Genomic DNA, 25,765 nt, shown 5'->3' with positions numbered 1-25,765 from the left:
GTCTTGCTCTGGTCCAGTATTTTCTCAGTGTGATCTTCTTTCCATTTTTGAATGGTAATGTATATTTTGTACCATTGTATGCTGTAAGTATATGATTTGCTTTTAGATTTTGACTTTACTGGGCCTTACAGTTAAAAGAATGCCATGAGTCTCAGAAGAAACTTTGAACTTTTAAATGAGGTTGAGACTGAAAGACTGCAGGGACTTTTGAAGTTGGACTAAATATATTTTGCATTATGATGTGGCTTTAGGCCTATGGAGGACATGGGTTGGAATGTGGTGGCTTGAATAAGAATGACCTTATAGTTCCATACAGTTGAATGTGATACTATTGGAAAGTATTAAAAAAAAATTAGGAGGTGTGGCATTGTTGAGGTTGGTGTAGACTAGGTAGAAGTGTGTCTTTGAGTTTTCAAATGCCCACACCAGGCACAGTTTTCTCTCTTCCCGTGGCCTTCATATCGGGATGTAGTTCTCAACTATTGCTCCAGTTTGATGCACGCAGCATGTTTATTGGCATGATGATAATGGGCCATTCCAGCCCCTGATGCTGTAAGTAAACCCCCAGTTAGACGCTTTTCTTTGTAAGAGTTGTCTTGGACATGATATCTGTTTACAGTAATAGAACAATAACTCAGACAAACAGCCCAGATAAACCTGTTCATTTATAAATTGCCTTGAATATGATATTTTATCACACACACACAAAAAAAAACTAATACAGAACTTTCCCCAATAATTTCCACCCCGATAATTTTGATTTGCTAAGTATTTCCCAGAAAAACACTTGAAAAGTTTTTTTTTCTTTTTCTTTCTTTCTTTCTTTTTATTTATTTATTTTTTGTTTAAAATTTGGCGAAACTAATGTTGTCTTGGAGGACAATTGCTGCAACTACAACCCTAACTAACCCATGAGGAGAAGGAGCACACTTTGTTTTTTTTTTCTTCTTTCTTATACTAGAGTTATTAAATAAGTCTGCTCAATCTGTAAGCTATTTCTTTTTGTTCTGCTGTTGATAAAATTTAGACTTAATATCATGCCATAAGTACTGTGGCTCCCATTCATCATGATGTGGAGATTCCTAAAAGGACTCTCTTATGAATTAAAAAAAAAGTGACATTTCTTTTAGACAATGGGAATTAGTTGTATTACAAACAAGCAAAAAAAAAAAAAAAAAAAAAAAAAAAAAAAAAAAAAAAACCCTATCTCTTTTGCCTGAGCTAATAATCTCCATCTCTGCATCTGTCTCTGGATTCCTTTCAGTTTAGTAACCATTTTTGGGGATGTTTGGCATGCAAAGTATAAGATTATATTTTTTAATAACTGGAAATACTACAACCCTGTGGATTGCCATAAAATTAACTATGAGCTCTCAATAGACTTTTCAGGCCTCATAAATTCTTCTATACTTTGACTATACACGAATACTGAATTAATCAATCTTGGGAAAACATGAGACTGTTGGCGAAAATTTTGGGGTCAAGATGTTTTCTTTCCCATATTGCCAAAAAGTAATGCCATCCTCCATCTCTGAGGGGCTGAGACATGGCAATTTTTTGTTTGGTTGGTTTTGTGTTTTGTTTGTTTTGTTTTTTAATTATTTTGTTTGTTGACATTCCAGCAGTTGCTCCCCTTCCCAGTTTCTCATCCCACTTCTTCTCCCTCTTGCCTCTAAGAGGGTGCTTCCCACATTCTGGCCTCTCCTTTCCCTGGGTCCTCAAGTTTCTGGAAGATTAGATGCATCTTCTCCCACTGAGGTCAGACCAGGCAGTCCTCTGCTATATAAGTGTGGGGGTTGAGGGCTCCAACCAGCCCATGTTTTCTGCCTCCATGGCTACATGGTTGGTGGCTCAGTTTCTAGGAGCTCGCTGGGGTCTGGGTTAGTTGAAACTGCTAGTCTTCCTATGTTGTTGCCCTCCCCTTCAGCTTCTTCAATTCTTCCCCTAATTCAGCCATAGGGGTTTCTGACTTCAGTCCAATGGTTAGGCATAAGTGTCTATATCTGTCTCAGTAGGCTGCTCGCAGAGCCTCTCAGAGGCAAGCATGATCTGTTATGGTCACAACTCAGAATTTGTAAACAGAGCACCAAGCTTTTTGGAGATCTATTAAATGAAGCTAAAAATCTTTACCCCACTAATCTAATAAAATAATCTGAAATGCTGAAAGTCAAATAACATACATGTTGTATTAATTTAAAGTTGGAAAGAATAGCCTGTGTTTATAAGAACAGATTATAAAGATACATGTCGAAGGTTGGAGAGATGGATCAGTGATTAAGAGCCCTGGCTGCTCTTCCAGAGGTCCTGAGTTCAATTCCCAGCAACCACATGGTGGCTCACAGCCATCTGTAATGGGGTCTGATGCCCTCTTCTGGTGTATCTGAAGACAGCAACAGTGTACATAAAATAAATAAAAATAAAATAAAGATACATGTCAAAATACTATTTTCAGAGACTGGAGACAGAATAGCACGTAAAGGCACTTTATCAACAATTCTGATGACTTGAGTTTGATCCCAGGACTCACACAGTGGAACCAACTGACCTACACAAACATACACACACACACATACACACACACAAATAAATAAGTAAATGCTAAAAAATTATTAATTTGTGGTATGATTTTGAATAATTTTCATTTATATTCTTTATCATTTTTATAATTTTCTCTTCAACCTTTTATCACTTTTTAATTTTCATCTTTTTAAACTATGATTATTTATCTAAATACTATTTTGAAGTATAAATGATCTCTTTCTGATAAATTTTCTGTTTTCTTTTCTATTCTATAGATCATTTAAATTTTAAACCTGGAGAACATGTTGAAATTTGTAAGACTTCGGCTCTTTTATTTGAAATGTAAAAAGACTTTTACCTTTTAAAAAATAAAGAGCTTGTATGTGGGGCACATGAAAGTTACTTCAGAAAGCAAAATAGTTTTTAGTGGTTAAGAATTATGCATATTTAGTATAGTCATCCATCCATGCCTATAGAGGGTGAGTTCCAAAGTTTCACAGACACCAATGGGTCAATGAAACAACAGACAAGGAATGGATTCTTTTTTTTTTTTTTTTTTTTTTTTTTTTTTTTTTTTTAATATAGCCCTGAGGTTTTTTGATGAACTTAGAAGAAATGACAGCATGGGTAAATGATATATATTGGAATTCCCCTTTTTAAAAGAATGTCTCATTTCTCAAGTATGTTATAGATGATAGAGAAACCTACCAACTCTAAAGGCATGAGGAACCACCAAAGAACATTTCAGAGAACAACTTCTGTGGACCAGAATGTGTAATCAACAGCATGTGTAAGGACCTGGACTTTGATTCAGCCTTGTCTGGATGGCCATGCAAAGCATAAGAAAAAAAGGAAATCCACTGTCTAAACAGGAATACTTAGCAGCTTCAATTTCAACCTCTGGGGCTGTCATCTTCAGCGTCACCATGTTCTCCCAAGGGTCACAGTTCTGTACTGAGTCTTACATCATCACTAGCCCAAGGTTCTCTGATTTCTGTGCTTTTGTTTTTTCCTGTCTGATGCTCTCTTTGCTACTACAGTTCCAGAAAATTCTTGCTATCCTAGACTTGCTGACAAAGGTGTCAATATCTTGTATCTTGGGAGTCCACTGTGCTCTGTTTGACATTTTTTCCTCCTCTGAAATCCAAAATTTCTCACTAAGTAGACAATGAAACTAGTGTAAAGATCAGCTACCTCACTTATATTTTCTCAGTGGCCACAATTCTGCTTTGCTGTTATTTAATGACCAAAACCAGTTACTTCGTATATATTATGTTTGATTAAAGTTTATGAAATAAGAGCAAGTCTTCTGAGAAAGGCGGCTCGTACAGGCTGAGCAACTGTGACCTGGAACAGATCTTAGGAACTTCTGTTCCCACCCGGAGACAACTTCAGGACACAGAGCAGAGCCTGGCCCAACAGCCAGCCGGAAAGGCGGCTCGAACAGGCTGAGCAACTGGTGAGTGGGAGACCTAGGCTGCGGGGGAGCAGAGGGATCTCTGCGGAGTGCACACGGAAAGGGCACCCCCTGCCCTGACCTGCCCTGTCCTCCCCGATCCAGTGACCGGGAACAGATCTTAGGAACTTCTGTTCCCACCCTGAGACGACTTCAGGACACAGAGCAGAGCCTGGCCCACCTGCCAGCCAGAAAGGTGGCTCGGAGAGGCTGAGCATCTGTGACCAGGAACAGATCTTAGGAACGTCTGTTCCCACCCGGAGGTGACTTCAGGATGCAGAGCGGAGCCTGGCCCAGCTGCCACCCGGAACCTGGGCTGCCGGGGAGTAGAGAGATCTCTGCGGAGTGCACACGGAAAGTGTACCAGGGACACAGACCAGATACAAGGGAAAGGCAAGAACATATCACTGACAACAAAATGGCAAGAGGAAAGAGAAAGAGTATATCCCAAGGAAACCAAGACAATCTAGCAACACCAGATCCCAGCTCTCCGATAGTAGCAAACATCGGAATTCCAAACACTCCAGAGAAAGAAGACACAGACCTGAAATCATGCCTCAAGACGCTGATAGAGTTACTTAAACAAGAAAGGGAGGAAAAGCAAAAAGACTCAGAAGCTTTTAAAGAAGAAACAAGAAAAACACTCAAAGAACTCAAAGAACGAGACGAAAACAGAACCAAAGAATTAAAGGAATGGAAGAGGGAAATTAAAACAGAAATTGACACAATAAAGAAAGCACTAAAAGAGATAACCCTAGAGTCAGAACACCAAAAAAAGAAATCAGGAGTCACAGAAGCAAGCATTTCCAACAGATTACAAGAGATCGAAGAGAGAATCTCGGGGGCAGAAGACAACATTGCAAACATAGACAAAACAGCCAGAGAAGATGCAAAAAACAAAAAGCTCCTAACCCAAAATGTCCAGGAAATACAAGACACAATGAGAAGACCGAACCTAAGGATAATAGGAATAGAAGAGGGAGAAGAGTATCAACTAAGAGGCACAGTAAATATCTTCAACAAAATCATAGAAGAAAACTTCCCTACCCTCAAGAATGAGATGACCATGAGCATAAAAGAAGCCTTCAGAACTCCAAATAGGTTGGACCAGAAAAGAAATACCTTCCGACACATAATAGTAAAAACATCAAGTGCCCAAAGTAAAGAAAGAATACTAAAAGCAGTAAGGGAAAAAGGTCAGGTAACATATAAAGGCAGACCAATCAGACTCACACCCGATTTCTCAACAGAGACTATGAAAGCTAGAAGAGCCTGGACAGACATCATGCACTCCTTAAGAGAGCACAAGTGCCAGCCCAAGCTGCTATACCCAGCAAAACTATCAATCACCATCGATGGAGAGACAAAGATATTTCAAGACAAATCAAAATTCACACAATATCTGACCACAAACCCAGCACTACAACGAATTATAGGTGGAAAACCCAATACAAGGAGGGAAAATACCGCCTAGTAAAAACAAGAAAACTCCTAAACAAGAAAACTAAAAGAAGAAAAAAACACAGACACAACTCAACCCAAAAAAGCAAAAATGGCAGGAAACAGAAACAATTATTCCTTGATATCTATTAACATAAATGGTCTCAACTCCCCAATAAAGAGACATAGACTATCAGACTGGATACATAAACAAAATCCAGCCTTTTGCTGCATACAGGAAACTCATCTCAGAGACAGAGACAGACACTATCTCAGAGTAAAAGGGTGGGAAAAAAAACTTCCAAGCAAACAGCTCCAAGAAGCAAGCTGGAGTGGCTATTCTAATATCGAATAAAGTAAACTTCCAACCAAAAGTTATCAAAAAAGATAAAGAAGGACACTTTCTACTCATTACCGGGGAAATCTGTCAGGAGGAACTCTCAATCCTTAACATATATGCTCCAAATAAAAAATCACCCACATTCATAAAAGAAACTCTACTAAAGCTCAAAAAATACATTTCACCCCACACAATAATAGTGGGAGACTTTAACACCCCACTCTCACCAATGGACAGATCAGGGAAACAGAAACTGAACAAGGACACGGCAAAACTAGCAGAGACTTTGAACCAAATAGAATTAATAGATATATACAGAACATACTATCCTAAAGTAAAAGAATACACCTTCTTCTCACCACCCCATGGCACCTTCTCGAAAATTGACCACATAATTGGACACAGAACGAGCCTTCATCGATATAAGAAGATTGAAATACTCCCATGCATCCTCTCAGATCACCATGGTCTACGGCTGGTCTTTAACAACAACAAAGACAACAAAATGCCCACATACATATGGAAACTAAACAACGCTCTGTTAAAGGATAGCAGGGTCAAAGAAGAAATAAAGAAAGAAATTAAGGACTTTCTAGAATTCAACGAAAATGATAACACAACATACCCAAACCTATGGGATGCAATGAAAGCAGTATTGAGACGAAAACTCATAGCCCTAAGTGCTTCCAAGAAGAAACTGGAGAGAGCTCACATCAGCAACCTGACAGCACAGCTAAAAGCCCTAGAACAAAAGGAAGCAGATATACCCAAAAAGAGTAGACGGCAAGAAATAATCAAAATTAGGGCAGAAATAGACCAAATAGAAACAAAAAAAAAAAAAACCATTGAAAAAATCAACAAAACAAAGAGTTGGTTCTTTGAGAAAATCAACAAGATTGATAAACCCCTAGCCAGACTAACTAAAGGGCAAAGAGAGAGTATCCAAATTAACAAAATCAGAAAGGAAAGTGGTGACATAACAACTGAAACTAAGGAAATTCAAGAAATCATCAGATCCTACTACAAAAACTTATACTCCACAAAATTGGAAAATCTGGAGGAAATGGACAAATTCCTAGACAGATACAAGGTCCCAAAGTTTAACCAGGACCAAGTAAACCATCTAAATAACCCTATAACACCTAAAGAAATAGAAGAAGTCATCAAAAGCCTCCCAACCAAAAAATGCCCAGGTCCAGACGGGTTCAGTGCAGAATTTTATCAGACATTTATTGGGGATATAACACCAATATTCGCCAAACTATTCCAAAAGATAGAATCAGATGGAATATTACCCAACTCATTTTTTGAGGCTACAATAACCCTCGTACCTAAGCCACACAAAGACCCTACAAGGAAAGAGAACTTCAGACCAATCTCACTTATGAACATTGATGCAAAAATACTCAACAAAATCCTTGCAAACCGAATCCAAGAACACATCAAAACCATCATTCATCATGACCAAGTAGGCTTCATCCCTGGGATGCAGGGATGGTTTAACATAAGGAAATCCATCAATGTAATCCACCATATAAACAAACTTAAAGACCAAAATCACATGGTCATCTCACTAGATGCTGAGAAAGCATTCGACAAAATCCAACACCCCTTCATGTTAAAAGTCCTGGAAAGAACAGGAATCCAAGGCCCATATTTAAACATGATAAAAGCAATATACAGCAAACCAACAGCCAACATCAAACTTAATGGCGAAAAACTTGAAGCAATCCCACTAAAATCAGGGACTCGACAAGGCTGCTCACTCTCTCCCTACCTATTCAACATAGTACTGGAAGTCCTGGCTGGAGCAATTAGACAGCAAAAGGAGATCAAGGGGATACAGATCGGAAAGGAAGAGATAAAAACATCGCTCTTTGCCGATGACATGATAGTGTACTTGAGTGACCCCAAAAATTCCACCAGAGAACTCCTACAGCTGATAAACAAGTTCGGCAAAGTGGCTGGATACAAAATTAACTCAAATAAATCAGTAGCCTTCCTATACTCAAAGGACAAACATGTGGAGAAAGAAATTAGGGAAAGGGTACCCTTCACAATCGTTACAAAAACTATGAAATACCTTGGTGTAACTCTAACTAAGGAAGTGAAGGACCTATATGACAAGAACTTCAAACCTCTAAAGAAAGAAATTGAGGAGGATCTCAGAAAATGGAAAGATCTCCCATGCTCATGGATTGGAAAGATCAACATCTTAAAAATGGCCATCCTACCAAAAGCAATCTACAGATTCAATGCAATCCCCATCAAAATTTCAACCCAGTTCTTCATGGAATTGGAAAGATCAATGTGCAATTTCATATGGAATAACAAAAGACCTAGAATAGCGAAATCCATCCTCCACAACAAAAAAACATCTGCGGGAATCACTATCCCTGACCTCAAGCTATATTACAAGGCAATTGTGCTGAAAACTGCATGGTACTGGTACAGAAATAGGCAAGTGGATCAATGGAATAGAATAGAAGATCCAGAAATGAGCCCTCATGTATATGGTCACCTGATTTTTGACAAAGGAGCAGTAAACATTCAATGGAAAAAGGACAGCCTATTCAACAAATGGTGCTGGTCCAACTGGCACTCAACATGCAAAAGAATGAAAATAGACCTGTTCTTATCTCCTTGTACAAAGCTCAAGAGTAAGTGGATTAAAGATCTCCACATTAAACTAGATACACTGAAACTATTAGATGAGAAAGTAGGGAAAACCTTAGAACACATAGGCACAGGAGAAAATTTCCTGAACAAAACACCAATGGCTCAAACTCTAAGGTCAAAGATTAACAAATGGGACTTAATGAGATTGCAAAGTTTCTGTAAGGCTAAGGACATCGTCAAGTGTGGGGCACCGCCCACACATTCTCCATTACAAGATGGCGCTGATATCCGGCTGGAGTTAGCAGTAAACAAGCCATATGCGCACGTGCTGGGTAACTTTCCACTCCTTGAGCTCTGCCTCTCCCGTGGCGTCATAGGGCCTGATGAGTTTCAACCAATCAGGGGGCTCCGCGTCCAAGGCAAGGACTGATCCCTTTATAAGGGGACGGGCTAATTAGTTCCTCCCTCTCGTTGGTTTCGTCCGTCTCGTGGATCTTGTTCGTCTTGTTCGTCCTGTTCGTCTTCTTGGATTTCTTGGTTTTCTCCGTCTTTTTCGTCACGTGGAGCAAGTACTGGTTCTCGAGGATAATAAAGTTTACCGCAGAAGGATTCTATTTCGTGTGCCGCGTCGTTCTTGCAGGCGAGTCGGTTGCGCGGGACATCTGGTGCCTCAAACCCGGGAAATTCGACCACTCCATCGTCTGCACCACAGAAGACCCTCTGTCTTTGGGCAGGGAGAATCCAGAACTGCAGGGAGATTAGTTCGGCAAGGTATGTCTGATCCTGGATCTTTCTTTAATTTGGTTTAAATCTTCCACGGCCATGTGAAGGGTCCGTAGAGGCTCTGGTATTCGTCAGTGCAGTTTTATTCTCTTCCTCTTAATTTCCTCTTGTGTCCAACGGGGCTGGTGTTAATTTTGTGCTTAAGTTGGACGTAGATAAGCCGGGGCACCCCTGCGTCTTTGTAGATAAAAAAAGCAGAACGCGCTGAGACTTGCCTTTCAGTTTCACTTTGGGCCGCCACGCAAATAAGCTGCGGGCATTACATCGCTGTGATGGGCTCTTCACACTCGACCATTACAGCCCTGCAGTCAATTCTTAAGCAGAGAGATTTAGAATTGCCCACCCGCATTTTGCAGCGTTTCGTAAAAGAGGTTGAGCGTACTGCCCCTTGGTTTGCGGTCTCTGGGTCTCTCTCACCAGCCTCATGGAAAAAATTGGGAAGAGAATTGGACTGTGCGCAGAATGCCGGAGACCTCGGGCCTGGAACCATGGCCATTTGGACGATGGTACAAAATTGTTTAAGAGATGAGAGTTGTAGGCCCGCCATCGCTGCGGGGCAAGAGGTATTGAGTGAAGTCCAGGATAGGCTATCAGAAGCCGAACAGAGTGAGAAGATGGGCACGCGCAGGAAAAGATATCCCCCCCTAAGGAAAAAGGACCTCCAGGTACGCTGTACAGCGGGAGAGTAGTTACCCACAAACCCTCAGATTTTCATTCCCTTATGCCCTCTAATGTTAAGAAAAGGGGAGTCAGCTTGTACCCTGTAGAAGACTTTGCGGCTCTTAACATTGATAGCCCCGAGACTTCAGATGATGATTATGAGCGAGAAGGCTTAGACCCAGAAGAAGAAGCGGAGGTAGATGAAGAAGCAGCTAGTTATGAGGAAAAAAGATATTATCCTGACGAGCAGTACAGGCCCATGCGCTTGTCCCCAGTAGTCCCGACAGCGCCTCCTTTACCCGTGCCCCCCCCTCCTTATGCAGCACGCACGCCTGTAAAATCCTTCTCGTTCCTCCCAGAAAGGGTGAGAAGGCAGATGTGTCTTGCTTTCCCTGTGTTTGAGACAGCTGAGGGTGGCCGTGTTCATGCCCCCGTAGAATATAATCAAATAAAAGAATTGGCAGAGTCAGTCAGAAAATACGGGGTAACCGCCAACTTTACCATTGCTCAGCTTGATAGATTGGCTATCTCTGCCTTAACTCCCTCTGATTGGCAGACAATTGCCAAGGCTGCTCTACCGAGCATGGGACAGTATATGGAGTGGAAGGCTCTTTGGTACGAGGCTGCCCAAACCCAAGCAAGAGCCAATGCTACAGCGTTGACTCCTGAACAACAAGAATGGACATTTGATCTGTTGACGGGCCAAGGTCGCTATGCAGCAGATCAGACAGCTTATCATTGGGGTGCCTATGCCCAAGTGTCAAGCACAGCCATTAAGGCCTGGAAGGCACTTTCAAAAAAGGGAGGGGCCGATAATCAGCTTACAAAAATCTTTCAGGGACCCCAAGAGCCTTTTTCAGATTTTGTAGCCCGCATGACCGAGGCGGCAGGTCGGATCTTCGGGGATCCCGAGCAGGATGCCCCTCTTATAGAACAGTCTATTTTTGAACAGGCCACCCAAGAATGCCGAGCCGCTATCGCCCCTAGAAAGGGCAAAGGTCTTTAAGACTGGCTTCGAGTCTGTAGAGAACTGGGTGGGCCACTTACTAATGCAGGTCTCGCGGCAGCCATTTTGCAGTCCTTCTGCTGAACTTAAACCCTTATTTGATACTCTAGAAGGAGATCCTCATGTCTCCTCACCTAGAAGTTTGACCCCGCAAGCAGAAAGAGCGTTACAGTTGGTAGAAGAAGCTATACAGGATGCACAATTGGTTCGCATAGATTATGATAAACCTTTTTCATTATGTGTTTTTAAAACGAACAGGCTCCCTACTGCTGTGCTTTGGCAACAAGGACCATTATTGTGGGTACATCCTAATGCCTCGCCAGCTAAAATAATTGACTGGTATCCAGATGCTGTGGCACAATTGGCGCTGAGGGGATTAAAATCTGCCATCACGCATTTTGGCACTGAACCACAGCTGCTAGTTGTTCCCTATAATGCCATGCAGGTTTCCACTCTTGCTGCCACTTCGAATGATTGGGCTATCTTAGTCACTTCCTTTTCGGGAAAAATAGATAATCATTACCCAAAACATCCAATTTTACAGTTTGCTTTAACTCAACCTGTAGTTTTTCCCAAAGTAACGTCCTGTAGTCCCCTAAAAGAAGGGTTAGTTATTTATACTGACGGTTCCAAGACTGGGCTGGGGGCTTTTGTGGTTAATGGGCAGGTCTATTCGAGGCAGTATACAGAAGCCTCTCCACAAGTGGTAGAATGTCTAGTGGTTCTTGAGGTCTTACAACGTTTCTCAGAACCTATAAATATAGTGTGTGATTCATCTTATGTTGTTAATGCTGTCAATTTGCTTGAGGCGGCTGGCATTATTAAACCGTCTAGCAGAGTTGCCTCAATTTTTGCGCAAATTCAAAACTGCCTTCTAGCCAGAAGATCACCCTTTTATATTACTCACATTAGAGCTCATTCTGGATTGCCAGGACCCATGACTCAAGGTAATGATTTGGCAGACAGGGCTACAAAAATGATTGCTATAGCCATGTCTTCGCCTCTAGAGGCTGCTAAAAGTTTTCACAAAAACTTTCATGTAACTTCTGAAACTCTGCGGTGCCGCTTCTCCATTTCCCGAAAACAGGCTCGCGATATTGTTGTCAATTGCCAAAATTGCAGTCAGTTTCTGCCTGCGCCCCACTCGGGGGTTAATCCTCGGGGCATCCAGCCTCTTCAAATATGGCAAATGGATGTTACCCATGTGTCCTCTTTTGGTAAGCTGCAATATGTACATGTATCCATTGATACCTGTTCGGGAATAATTGCAGCCACTCCCTTATCTGGAGAGAAGGCCTCACATGCCATCTAACATTGCTTGGAGGCTTGGAGTGCCTGGGGTAAGCCAAAGTTCTTAAAGACAGATAATGGGCCTGCTTTTTCCTCACAAAAATTTCAACAATTTTGTAGCCAGATGGCTGTGACTCATCTTACAGGTTTGCCGTATAATCCACAAGGACAAGGTATTGTGGAACGTGCTCACCGCACCCTTAAATCATATCTAATAAAACAGAAAGGGGGAATTATGCAGGCTTTGCCCCCTGTGCCTAGGACCGCAGTATCCATGGCGCTATTCACCTTAAATTTTTTAAATCTTGATGACCACGGCCATACGGCGGCTGAAAGGCATTGCCTACCCATGGACAAACCAAGAGAGATGGTAAAATGGAAAGATGTCATAACTAATAAATGGAAAGGACCGGATCTTGTGTTGATAAGATCCAGGGGAGCTGTTTGTGTTTTCCCTCAGGATGAAAATAATCCCTTCTGGATTCCCGAGAGGCTCACGCGAAAAATGATAAAGACTCCTGATGACAGCCCTGCTCCTGATGCTGTGGAACCAGAGAGTCAGAGGAGAGGCGAGATGGGCGATTCTGTCGGCATTCCTGAAACCAATTCCAGCGGAACATGATGCTACAGTCTTCCCTAAGCTTTTCACCCCCGATATTAACTTGGGTGGGGGTGGGACTCTTGGGAGCAATCCTTTGCTGCGGACTTGCGTTGCTTCTCTGGCTGGTTTGTAAGCTCAAGGCCCAAACAAAAAGAGAGACAAGGTGGTTATTGTCCAAGCGTTTGTCGCTCTAGAACATGGAGCATTCAGCCGATATCTGGTTGTCTATGCTTAAGCAGTAGGTCGCCGGCCAGACAGCTCTTGCACTCCTAGAACTTCGGTTCATTGCACAGGATTAGAGTGTCTGGTTTGAGCAGCCCATGAGGGATGCCGAGCTAAGCATCGCACTGAGAACCCCTTGTCGTGGAGTCATCTCTGGGAGGTACGTCATTTTGCGTGAGGGTTGCCTGCCCCAGTGTCCCTCCCTCAGAAAAACGGCAGAGTGACAGGTCAAGAGTACTACGGGCTACAAAAAGCCTAGCGGTTACTCCTGTACATGGTCTTTCTACACCTTAATGAGGATTTGACCTCTATCTCCGCCCTCCTAATATGGGTGTCCTACTTTGCTCAAAGAATAAAAGATAGGGGGAGATGTGGGGCGCCGCCCACACATTCTCCATTACAAGATGGCGCTGATATCCGGCTGGAGTTAGCAGTAAACAAGCCATGTGCGCACGTGCTGGGTAACTTTCCACTCCTTGAGCTCTGCCTCTCCCGTGGCGTCATAGGGCCTGATGAGTTTCAACCAATCAGGGGGCTCCGCGTCCAAGGCAAGGACTGATCCCTTTATAAGGGGACGGGCTAATTAGTTCCTCCCTCTCGTTGGTTTCGTCCGTCACGTGGATCTTGTTCGTCTTGTTCGTCCTGTTCGTCTTCTTGGATTTCTTGGTTTTCTCCGTCTTTTTCGTCACGTGGAGCAAGTACTGGTTCTCGAGGATAATAAAGTTTACCGCAGAAGGATTCTATTTCGTGTGCCGCGTCCTTCTTGCAGGCGAGACGGTTGCGCGGGACAGTCAAGAAAACAAAACGGCAACCAACAGAATGGGAAAAGATCTTTACCAACACCACATCAGATAGAGGCCTAATATCCAAGGTGTACAAGGAACTCAAAAAGCTAGACACCAGAGAATCAAATAACCCTATTAAAAAATGGGGTACAGAGCTAAACAAATCATTTTCAGTTGAGGAACACCGAATGGCCGAAAAACATCTGAGGAAGTGCTCGACATCCTTAGCCATCAGGGAAATGCAAATCAAAACAACCCTAAGATTCCACCTCACACCAGTCAGATTGGCCAAGATCCAAAACTCAGATGACAGCAGATGCTGGCGAGGCTGCGGAGAAATAGGAACACTTCTCCACTGTTGGTGGGGTTGCAAGCTAATACAACCACTCTGGAAATCTGTCTGGCGATACCTCAGAAAATTGGATATAGTACTACCTGAAGACCCAGCTATTCCACTTCTGGGCATATACCCCAGAGACACTTTAATACACAACAAAGATATATGCACCACAATGTTCATAGCGGCTCTATTCATAATAGCCAGAAGCTGGAAGGAACCCAGATGTCCTTCAGAAGACGAATGGATACAAAAATTGTGGTACATATACACAATGGAATACTACTCAGCCACCAGAAACAATGACTTAACCAAATTCTTAAGAAAATGGCTGCATCTAGAGAACATCATCCTGAGTGAGATAACCCAGTCACAAAAGAACAGACATAATATGCAGTCACTGATAGTGGGATGCTAACCCCAGAGGCTTGCACTCCCCCAGAAACAACTCACAGACTGTATGAAGTCCAAGAAATAAAGAAAACAAAAAATATACATATATTCACAAAACAAGAAGACTTTGACTATTTCCATGTTGCGTTTTGTTTTGCATGTACTTTACGCTTATTGCAACTAGTAGGTTTTCAATGCATACTGTCAAGCCCTTGAAAAAAATCAAGTACTGACTAAAAAACATATTCACATGGTTTTATGTAAAATTTATTTTAATGTCTGAAAAACAGTACTGACAAAAATGTATAATTTTAAGCAAAAAATGTTTAAAATCTTTACATTTATCTTTGTTTTGCAAAATAAAGTCGTTTAAAAAAAGAGCAAGTCTTCTACTAATTATACAGCTGGACATAAATGTATGAATTATCATATTTTTAATGTTTAGAGCTTCAGTTTTGCTGTACAAACATGTATGACTGGGGCTAGAGGTATGGATCAGCAGTTAAGCACGTTCGCCGTCCTTCTGGAGGACCTGAGTTTGGTTCCCAGCATTCATATCGCGTGGTTCACAACGGCTTGTAAGTCTAGCTTCCGGGTTTCTAATGCCTCTGGTCCCCATGGGCACTTGGTGTCTCATTCACATATTGACACACAGATACACATGCACACCCATAACTAAAAATAATAAAGATAAAGTATTTAAATCATGACTGACCATTTTCATCCTGTTTTATTATTGTATAATGATTTCTATTTCTTTTTTTAAACATTAGAACTATCTTTAAGGAATTTGTTATTTTTCTATCATTTGTATTTCTTTTATTTCTCTAGAGTTTTGCATCTCGTTTCTCTCTCTTTTGTATTTCTCTGTCTCTGGGATTATAAACATGTACTGTGAACTCATCCTCTATGGAGTTGTTTCCACAAGATTAACGCGTACGGGTTTATGGAGTTATCTATGAGATAAAAGCAGGTTGGTTTTTTTTTTTTTTCACACTCCTAAGTGTTTCAGTAAACTAAGACTTTATCATAAGGGATTTTCCACAGACAGATTAATGCAAATCATACAACACCTCCAGCAAGGTTTAGGGGTAAGCTTCTCATTAGTTGACCTGTTTCTTCGCAGTGTCAGTGGCTTAGTGAGTACAATGTTCTAGTTTCTATGGTATAGATTGACTTCCACTTTAAAGAATTAATTTGTAAATTTAATTTTTCTTCAGTCTTTAGACTTAAGCTTATGACCCTGGTACATGTTAAACCCTAGGCCTTGGGGAATTTACCTCATGTCTTTTTCATAGTTCACTGAGTTTAGGTTTTTGAATATTTTATTTTTTTATACCTGGGGAATTCCTTTGCTTCTTTCCAGTATTAGTTCTGTATTTAAAATTAATTTGGATTCATTATATTCAGTTTTCTAATCATTTTGTGTGGTTAAGGAAACTTCAAGAGTCAGAAAATCTACCACAATATTTCTTTGGTCTATATTATAGGAAGGGTTCCATTTGTCTGTTAAGTAAAACATTTTCTTGAATAATTTTTTTACTTTTAGGGGATATGCTATCAACCCATGCCTTCCTATCAAAAGAAACCAAAGTGTTAGAATATGAAAGTTTTCATTATTGTGGATCATGTTAATTTAATCTGTACCATCTAGGACTCCAAGTAGAACAGCAATCAAGTAGAATTTTAGAAGTATGCATGAGTTTTGCAGGCAAATGGATGGAATTAGAAAATATCATCCTGAGTGAGGTAACCCATATCCAAAAGGATATGCATGGTGTGTACTCACTAGTAAGTGGATATTAGGCAAAAAAGTACAGAATTCCCAGGATATAAACCACAGAACTCAAGAAGACTAACAAGTGTAAGGGCCCAAGTGAGGGGGGCCTTGATCCTGCTTGGGAGGGAGAAGAAAGCAATCACAGGATGGGGGAAGGGAGGCAGGTACCTGGGTGGGAAAGTTGACAGGGAGGAGAAGAGGGGAACAGGACTGGGTATTGGGGAGAACAGGACTGAAGACCTGAGGGCCAACAGGAAGAAGTGAAATAGTCATCCTTAGGAGGTAGGAGGTGGGGGAGGGGCTCTAGAATGTGCCAGAAACCTGGGAGATAAAAGGATGTCAGGACTCAAAGGGAGAAAGGTTAGATGAAATGCTCTACAGTGGGGAGAGGGAACTTGTAGAGCCCACCTCCAGGAGACAGACAGGGCATCAGTGGAGGGATGGGGTTGCCATCCCAAAGTTAAAAACTCTGAACCAGAATTGCTCCTGTCTGAAAGAACTGCAGGAACAAAAATGGAGAAAAGTCCGAGAAAAAGGAGGTCCAGTGACAGACCCAAATTTGAATCTGGCTCAGGGGGAAGCCTCAAGGCCTGACACTATTACTGAAGCTATGCTGCGTTTACAAACAGGAGCCTAGCATGGCTGCCCTCTGAAAGACTCAGATGTAGATATTTACACCCAAATAATGGACAGAAGCTGGTGACCCCTGTGGTTGAATTAGGGGAAAATTGGAAGAAGCTGAGGAAGAGGGTGAACCTATAGGAAGACCAGCAGTCTCAACTAACCTGGACCCCCAGGATCTTTCAGACACTGAGCCACCAACCAGGCAGCATATGTCAGCTGATATGAGGACCCTCAACACATATCCAGTAGAGGACTGCTGGATCTGGACTCAGTCAGACAAGATGTACCTAACTCTTGAGAAACTTGGGGTCCCAGGAAGTGGGGAGGTCTGGTGGGGTGGGGTGGGGCAGAGGGAAGGAGGTGTGGGGTGTAGAACAGTCAGATGGTGGACTGGGAGGGAAATAAAGTCTGTCTGGACTGTAAAAAGATTAAAGAATTTTTTTTTTAAGTCCACTAAAAAGAATACAATGATGATTCCGAAATTTCGATAAGAATGCATATTTTTTAAAATATAAAACTTCAAGGCCTGGTGAGACTGAGCTGTGCGTAACCAAAGCGCAGAGAAGGCTAGGCGGAGCACATGGAAAACTCGGCCCTTCAGTTCAGTGGAGCCAGAACTCTGGCATAAGGACTTGGCATCCGCCAGGAAAGCCCTGGCTCAAAGTCTAGACACACAGGCTCACAGTAAGGCACAAGCCCTTGTCAGTGGGAGTTGAGGTTTCCCTGGGAAAGGCAGTGCTTGAAGTTCAACTCTACAGATCCTCTTACACCTGGACCAGAGAGGAACCTGACAAATAGGCTTAGGGAAAGCAAATCTGGAATCCTCAGAGAGCTGAAAGTACTGTGCCATTGGGAAAAGGATCCATTGTGGCCTAGAGAAAGAGCCAGGTCCCTGCCAGTAGTACTCAGGACCTGTGGGCACAGGGCTGAGATACCAGAACAGCCTCACAAGAGCTCCCACATCTGAGCCCACAAAGACAGAGCTGACTCACTGCTACCAGAACAGACTGCTTGCCCACCAAAAGCCAAACACTCAGAAGCGGTTTTCTTCCTGAACCCACGGGCCCTCAGGTCCACGGGAGAGATGGGTACCAATCACTGACAACAAGACCACATATAATCACAGACAACAAGATGGCAAGAGGAAAACAAAAGAACTTAAGCAATGGAAACCAAGACAACCTGGCAACATCAGAACCCAGCTCTCTCACCACAGAAAGCAGTGGATTGCCAAACACTCTAGATAAAGAAGACTCAGACCTGAAATCATCTTGAGGACACAATGAGAAGACCAAACCTAAGGAATAGAAGAGGGCGAAGAATATCAACTAAGAGGCACAGTAAATATCTTCAACAAAACTGTAGAAGAAAACTTTCCTACCCTTAAGAATGAGATGACCATGAGCATAAAAGAAGCCTTCAGAACTGCAAATAGAGTGTACTAGAAATGAAATTCTTCCCAACACATAATAGTCAAAACGCCAAGTGTTCAAAACAAAAAAAAGAATACTAAAAGCAGTAAGGGGAAAAGGTCATGTAACATATAAAGGCCAATCCGAATTATACCAGACTTCTCAACAGAGACTATGAAAGCTAGAATATCCTGGACATACATTATACAGACACTAAGAGAACACAAATGTCAGCCCTGGCTGCTATATCCAGCAAAACTCTCAATCACTATAGATGGAGAGACCAAGATATTCCAGGACAAAACTGAATTTATACAACATCTGACCACAAATCCAGCCCAACAAAGAATAATAGGTGGAAGACCCAACATGAGGAGGGAAACTACATCCTAGAAATAACAAGAAAACATTTAAGCAAGAAAACCAAAAGAAGAAAGACACACAGACACAATACTACCCCTAAAAGCAAAAATAGTAGGAAACAGCAACCACTATTTCTTAATATCTGTTAAAATAAATGGACTTAATTCCTCAATAAAAAGACATAGGCTATCAGACTAGATACATAAACAGAATCCAGTATTTTGCTGCATACAGGAAACTCATCTCAGAGACAAAGCCAGACACTATCTCAGAGTAAAAGGGTGGGAAAAAAACATTTCAAGCAAATGGTCCCAAGAAACAGGCTGGAATAGCCATTCTAATATTGAATAAAGTAGATTTTCAACCAAAAGATACCAAAAAAGGTAAGGAAGGAAACTATTTACTCATTACAGGGAAACTTTATCAGGAGGAACTCTCAATCCTTAACATATATGCTTCAAATACAAGAGCACCCATATTCATAAAAGAAACTTTACTAAAGCTCAAAAAAGTACATTGCACCACACACAATAATAGTGAGAGACTTCAACACCACACTCTCATCAATGGACAGATCATAGAAGCAGAAACTGAACAAGAACACAGTGAAACAAGAAGAGGTTATGAACCAATTGGAATTAATAGACATCTACAGAACATTTCACCCTAAGACAAAAGAATACACCTTCTCAGCACCTCACAGCACATCTCCAAAATTGACTATATAGTCGGTCACAAAACAAGCCTCAATAGATATAAGAAGATTGAAATACTCCCATGCATCCTATCAGATCACCATGGACTAAGGCTGGTCTTTAATAACAACAAAGACAACAAAAAGCCCATATACACATGGAAGCAGAACAATGCTCTATTAAATGATAGCAGGGTCAAAGAAGAAATAAAGAAAGAAATTAAGGATTTTCTAGCATTTAATGAAAATGAAAACACAACATACCCAAACCTATGGGAAGCAATGAAAGCAGTACTAAGAGGAAAACTCATAGCTCTGAGTACCTCCAAAAAGAAACTGGAGAGAGCATACACTAGCAACTTGACAGCACAGTTGAAAGCTCTAGAACAAAAAGAAGCAGATACACCCAGGAGCAGTAGAAAGCAAGAAATAATCAAACTCAGAGCAGAAATTGACAAAAGAGAAACAAAAAGTATCATTCAAAGAATCAACAAAACCAAGAGGTGGTTCTTTGAGGAAATTAATAAAATTGATAAACCATTGGCCAGACTAACTAGAGAGCAAAAAGAGTGTATCCAAATTAACAAAATCAGAAATGAAAGTGGAGACATAACAACTGAAACTGAGGAAATTCAAGAAATCATCAGATCCTACTACAAAAGTCTATACTTAACAAAGCTGGAAAATCTCAAAGAAATGGGTGAATTCCTAGACAGATACCAGATATTAAAGTTAAACCAGGACCAGGTAAACCATCTAAATAATCCCATAATACCTAAAGAAATAGAAGCAGTCATCAAAAGCCTCCCAACCAAAAAAAAGCCCAGGACCAAATGGGTTCAGTGCAGAATTCTATCAGACATTTATGGACGAACTAATACCAATACTCTCCAAACTATTCCACAAAACAGAGTCAGATGGAACACTACCAAACTCAATTTTTAAGGCTACAATAAGAATCATTCCTGAACCACACAAAGACCCTACAAGGAAAGAGAACTTCAGAAAAATTTCCCTTATGAATATTGATGCAAAAATACTCAACAAAATCCTTGCAAACCGAATCCAAGAACACATCAAAACGATCATTCACCATGATTCATACCTGGAATGCAGGATTGGTTTAATATACAGAAATCCATCAACGTAATCCACCATATAAACAAACTCAAAGAAAATAACCACATGGTCATCTCACTAGATGCTGAGAAAACATTTGACAAAATTCAACACCCCTTCATGTTAAAAGTCTTGGAAAGAACAGGAATCCAAGGCCCATACTTAAACATAATAAAAGCAATATACAGCAAACCAATATCAAACTTAATGGTGAGAAACTTGAAGCAATCCCACTAAAATCAGGGACTCGACAAGGCTGCCCACTCTCCCCCTACCTATTCAATATAGTACTGGAAGTCGTGGCCAGAGCAATTAGACAGCAAAAGGAAATCAAAGGGATAGAAATTGGAAAGGAAGAAGTAAAAATATCACTATTTGCAGATGACATGATAGTGTACTTAAGTGACCCCAAAAATTCTACCAGAGAACATTTACAGCTGATAAACAAGTTCAGCCAAGTGTCTGTATATAAAATTAACTCAAACAAATCAGTAGCCTTTCTCTACTCAAAGGACAAACATGTGGAGAAAGAATTTAGATAAAAGATACCCTTCACAATAGTCACAAACAATACGAAATATCCTGGTGTGACTCTAACTAAGCAAGTGAAGGACCTGTATGACAAGAACTTTAAAGCTCTGAAGAAGGAAATTGAGGAAGATCTCAGAAGATGGAAAAATCTCCCATGCCCATGGATTGGAAGGATCAACATTATAAAAAATGGCCATCTTACCAAAAGCAATCTACAGATTCAATGCAATCCCCATCAAAATTCCAACCCAATTCTTCATAGAGTTGGAAAGAGCAATGTGAAAATTCATCTGGAATAACAAAAACCCAAGAATATCGAAATCCATTCTCAACAAAAAGAAAACATCCACGGGAATCACTATCCCTGACCTCAAGCTGTATTACAAGACAATTGTGTTAAAAACCGCATGGTACTGGTACAGAGATAGGCACGTTCATCAATGGAACAGAATAGAAGATCCAGAAATGAACCCTCACAAATATGGTCACTTGATTTTTTACAAAGGAGCTGAAAACATTCAATTGAAAAAGAACAGCCTCTTCAACAAATGGTGTTAGTTCAACTGGCACTCAGTATGCAGAAGAATGAAAATAGACCCTTTCTTATCTTCTTATACAAAGCTCAAGTGCAAGTGGATCAAAGATCTACACATTAATCCAGGTACACTGAAACTATTAGAAGAGAAAATAGAGAAAATCTTAGAACACATAGGCACAGGGGAAAACTTCCTGAAGAGAACACCAATGGCTTGTGCTCTAAGGGACTTAATTATATAAGGAAGGCTAAGGACACTGTGAAGAAAACAAAATGGCAGCCAACAGAGTGGGAAAAGATCTTTACCAACCCCACATCTGATAGAGGTCTACTATCTAATGTATACAAAGAACTCAAGAAGTTAGATGCCAGAGAACCAAACAATCGTATTAAAAATGGGGTAGAGAGCTAAACAAAAAATTCTTAGTTGAGGAATATCAAATGGCTGAGAAGCATCTAAGGAAGTGCTTGTCATCCCTAGTCATCAGGGAAATGCAAATCAAAACAACCCTGAGATTCCACCTCACACCAGTCAGAATGGCTAAGACCAAAAACTCAGATGACAGCAGATGCTGGCAAGGATGCAGAGAAAGAGGAACACTCCTCCACTGTGGGTGGGGTTGTACACTGGTACAACCACTTTGTAAATCACTCTGGCAGTTCCTCAGAAAATTGGACATAGTCCTACCTGAAGACCTAGTTATTCCACTTCTGAGCATATACCCCATAGATGCTCCAACATACAATAAGGGCACATGCACCACAAAATTCATAGCAGCCCTATTTATAATAGCCAGAAGCTGGAAAGAACCAAGATGTCCTTCAGTAGATGAATGGATACAAAAATTGTGGTATGTTTACACAATGGAGTACTACTCAGCTATCAGAAACAATGACTTTATGAAATTCTTAGGAAAATGGTTGTATCTAGAAAATATCACCCTGAGTGAGGTAACCCAGTCACAAAAGAACAGACATAATATGCAGTTACTGATAATTGGATACTAACTCCAGAAAGCTCTGAGCATCCCAGAAACAACTCACAGGCCATTTGAAGCCCAAGAAAAATAAAGGACAAATAATGAAAGACTCAGTCCTTTTTAGGAAAAAATAAATGTATAGCACCCTCTCAGAGTGTGGTACACCTGGACCTTAAATCATTAAAAATCTAAGAGCTAAGAATCTAGCCTTGTGGCAATTTTTGGTATTCAAAGATCATCATGCTTAATCTATACTCACTATGAAATCTGTTTCCATGTTATGTTCTGTCTGACATGTACTCTATGCTTATGGTAACTAGTGGGATTTCAATGCATGCTATCAAACCTCTAAAAGAATTAAGTACTGATAAAAAATATAAATATAGTGTTATGCCAAAATGCCTTTAAAAATCTGTATATGTACCCCTTCTTTTTTATAACAAAGTTATAAGAGAGATAAAAAATAAAATAAAAATAAATAAAACTCCACACAAAAATTCAGCTTTGTCTCATGTGCTCAATGTTATCTAAGTCTGTAAATAATTCTTCAACTAGCAGGTATTTTTCATCATTGAGAAGATATAGTACTCGGATAAAACAGCATTGAGGAGATGGCTTAATCAATAGAATTCTTGTCATACAAGCATAAGTATCTGCGTTCCTATCCTAGATATCTTTTTTTTAAAGGCTAGGCATGGCAGTGTATAGTTGTAATCCTAGCACTGGAAGGTAGAAACAGGTGAACCATTAAGATTTTATGGCGAGCTAGAATTCAACGGTCAGCTATCCCAGTCAATGAAAAGCATTGGATTCAATGAGAGATTTTGTCTCAAAAAGCAAAAGAAACTAATTAAACAAAACAAAGTAAGAATAATAGAAGACAATATCCCAGTATTTACTCAATATTAATCTGAATGTGCATGGACCCTAATACAAATGTTCTCATGTGCTGGTTAGTTTTTGTCAACACACAAAATAGAGTTACCTGAAAAGAGGGAACCCCAATTAAGAAATTGTCTCCATCAAATTGTCATGTGGATATGTCTGTGGGGCATTTTCTTAATGATTGATTTGGGAGGACCCAGTCCTGTTTAGGCTGGACATACAATGGAGAGCAAGTCACTAAGCAGCTTTCCTCCAAGCTACTGCCTTTCCTCAAGTTCATGTCCTGAATTACCTTCATGATAGACTGTTTCCTGGGAGTTTCAAGATGGCTAAACCCCTTTCTCACCAAGTTTCTTTTAGTTATGATGTTTTATCACATCAATAGAAATTAAACAGCATACACACACACACACACACACACATAAAGTATGTATACTGTCCACACAAAAAAGAATACATAAAAATAGTAAGAAGTAATGATAATATAGATTAGAATACATTTAACTTTATTCTGTTTAACTAACAAATATATATATTTATGTTTTATAACTGTAAGTATATAATTAATATCCAGTGAAGGACCAGGGAGGAATAGCTGGCCATGCTCTTAGGAAACAGTGTTCGTAGTCTTAAAGTGCAGCATTCAGGATCTGGATCTGAAGCCTGTGAGCTGTGGTATGTGTCCTTATGGGAGGAGAAACAGGAAACCGTAGATGTCCTGAAACTCTCTTGCCTTTTCAAAAGAAGCAACGGTCTATTAAAGAGACCATATACTGTAGTGACGACAATAATCTCCAATTGACTTCAAATCTGGAGAAGCTAGAAAGATATGTCTTCAATTTAAGAAAATTCTTTATGCCTTTGGATTATACCATATTTTTCTTAAGATGACTTTAACTCTGGTCTTTGTAAATGAATGAATTATCTGTAAGTCTTTGATTCTGCAGTACTTTGGAATGTGCATATATGTATTAGTGTATGTGTTGGGGAGCTGTTGTGTGATATTGTTCCTGAGAAGATGTGAACAAATGTCTACTCACCCCAAATAAGAAACCAACGACAGACCAAAATACAAGTAATACTAAAGTCCAAGTTGGAGAACCAGTTAATTTTGTTGGGGTTGCTTACAGGATCAGAAATGACTCAGACAACAGTACCATTAAAGCCCACCCCAGCATGGATAACAGCCCATGGAAAAGAAATCCTGAGCTCTCTGCACTACTTGCAGGCAGATTGGACAGTGTCCTTTCCTGATGTTCCAGTTGGTCTGAGCTCTTCTGTGAAGCTCAGCTCCTTTGGACAATTTGGCTGGTCATTGCTCCTTCCAGGGAGCTAAGCTTTTCTGAGAGTTTTCTTTCAACAGTCTTTACTGTTAATATACTCCTTGGGAAGGAAGGTCTTAGTGAATATGGTCAGTTCCAGGAACTTCTTGATAGTATTATCAGTTATTTGCTTTCTGTCATATGAGCTTCCTTGTAGTATTTTACCTTTCCTTATAACATCCTGATGGTTCAAAAGTAGGAATAAGTATTAAAGATTGAGAGCAGAATGACCCAGATTGACCTTGGGCAGAGGGCAGTATTCAAGGGGCGAGTCTTCTTTAAAGGTGGTCTAGAAGAAGACTTTAAAGAAATCCTAACTATATATTATAAAGTTGTAAAGAGCCCAAATAATCTCTAATTTTAAAATGTAAATATTAGTTTGCTAAGGTAAAGAAAGAGGAATCTAATGGTATTGTTTTGCTTTGTTTGGGGCAGAATTAGTCAAAGACAATTCTGCTTCTCTCACCAAAGTACATTGTCAGTCCTTTTGGCATAATTAAATGTTACTACACTGATAAAACTTTCTGAGTTTAAAGGAACCAGATGCAGAGAGTATCAGAGTTCTTTCTTGGAAGAACATATGTCAAGCTTGCTTTAGTTGATTTTACATAACTCTTACAGAATTGATTTATTTCATAACTAGGGACTTTTCTTAAGTGAAGGTCATCCCCAAAAGAAAATATTGTTTCTTCCTTGTATAACAACAGATAAACTGTCGTAACATTGATGACTCCTACCCCCCCCAAACTGTAATTTTTATACAGTCCACACTTCAGATGTTTCATCTAATATAGAAATTAATGTGCAAATATTTACAATATTTTTATGCCACGTGTTGGCATAAGTGTAACTGATTAAAGTTTACTTAGGTGTATAAAAAAGGAAAACAGAACATCTTCCGTTAAAAATAGCTGTGTCTGAAAAGAGACTTAATTATTAGCAATTCAGTTTAACTAATACTTGACCAAATTTAGTTTTCCACAACCATAAAATACTCTTATGTATGAAGGTTTCTGATACTTCCTAAATGTTGTACTTATAAATATCTCCAGAAATGGGTAGTAAATG

The sequence above is a fragment of the Micromys minutus genome, assembly GCF_963924665.1.
Source record: "Micromys minutus genome assembly, chromosome: 1".
Classification (NCBI taxonomy): Eukaryota; Metazoa; Chordata; class Mammalia; order Rodentia; family Muridae; genus Micromys; species Micromys minutus.
This window is presented reverse-complemented; position numbering follows the sequence as displayed.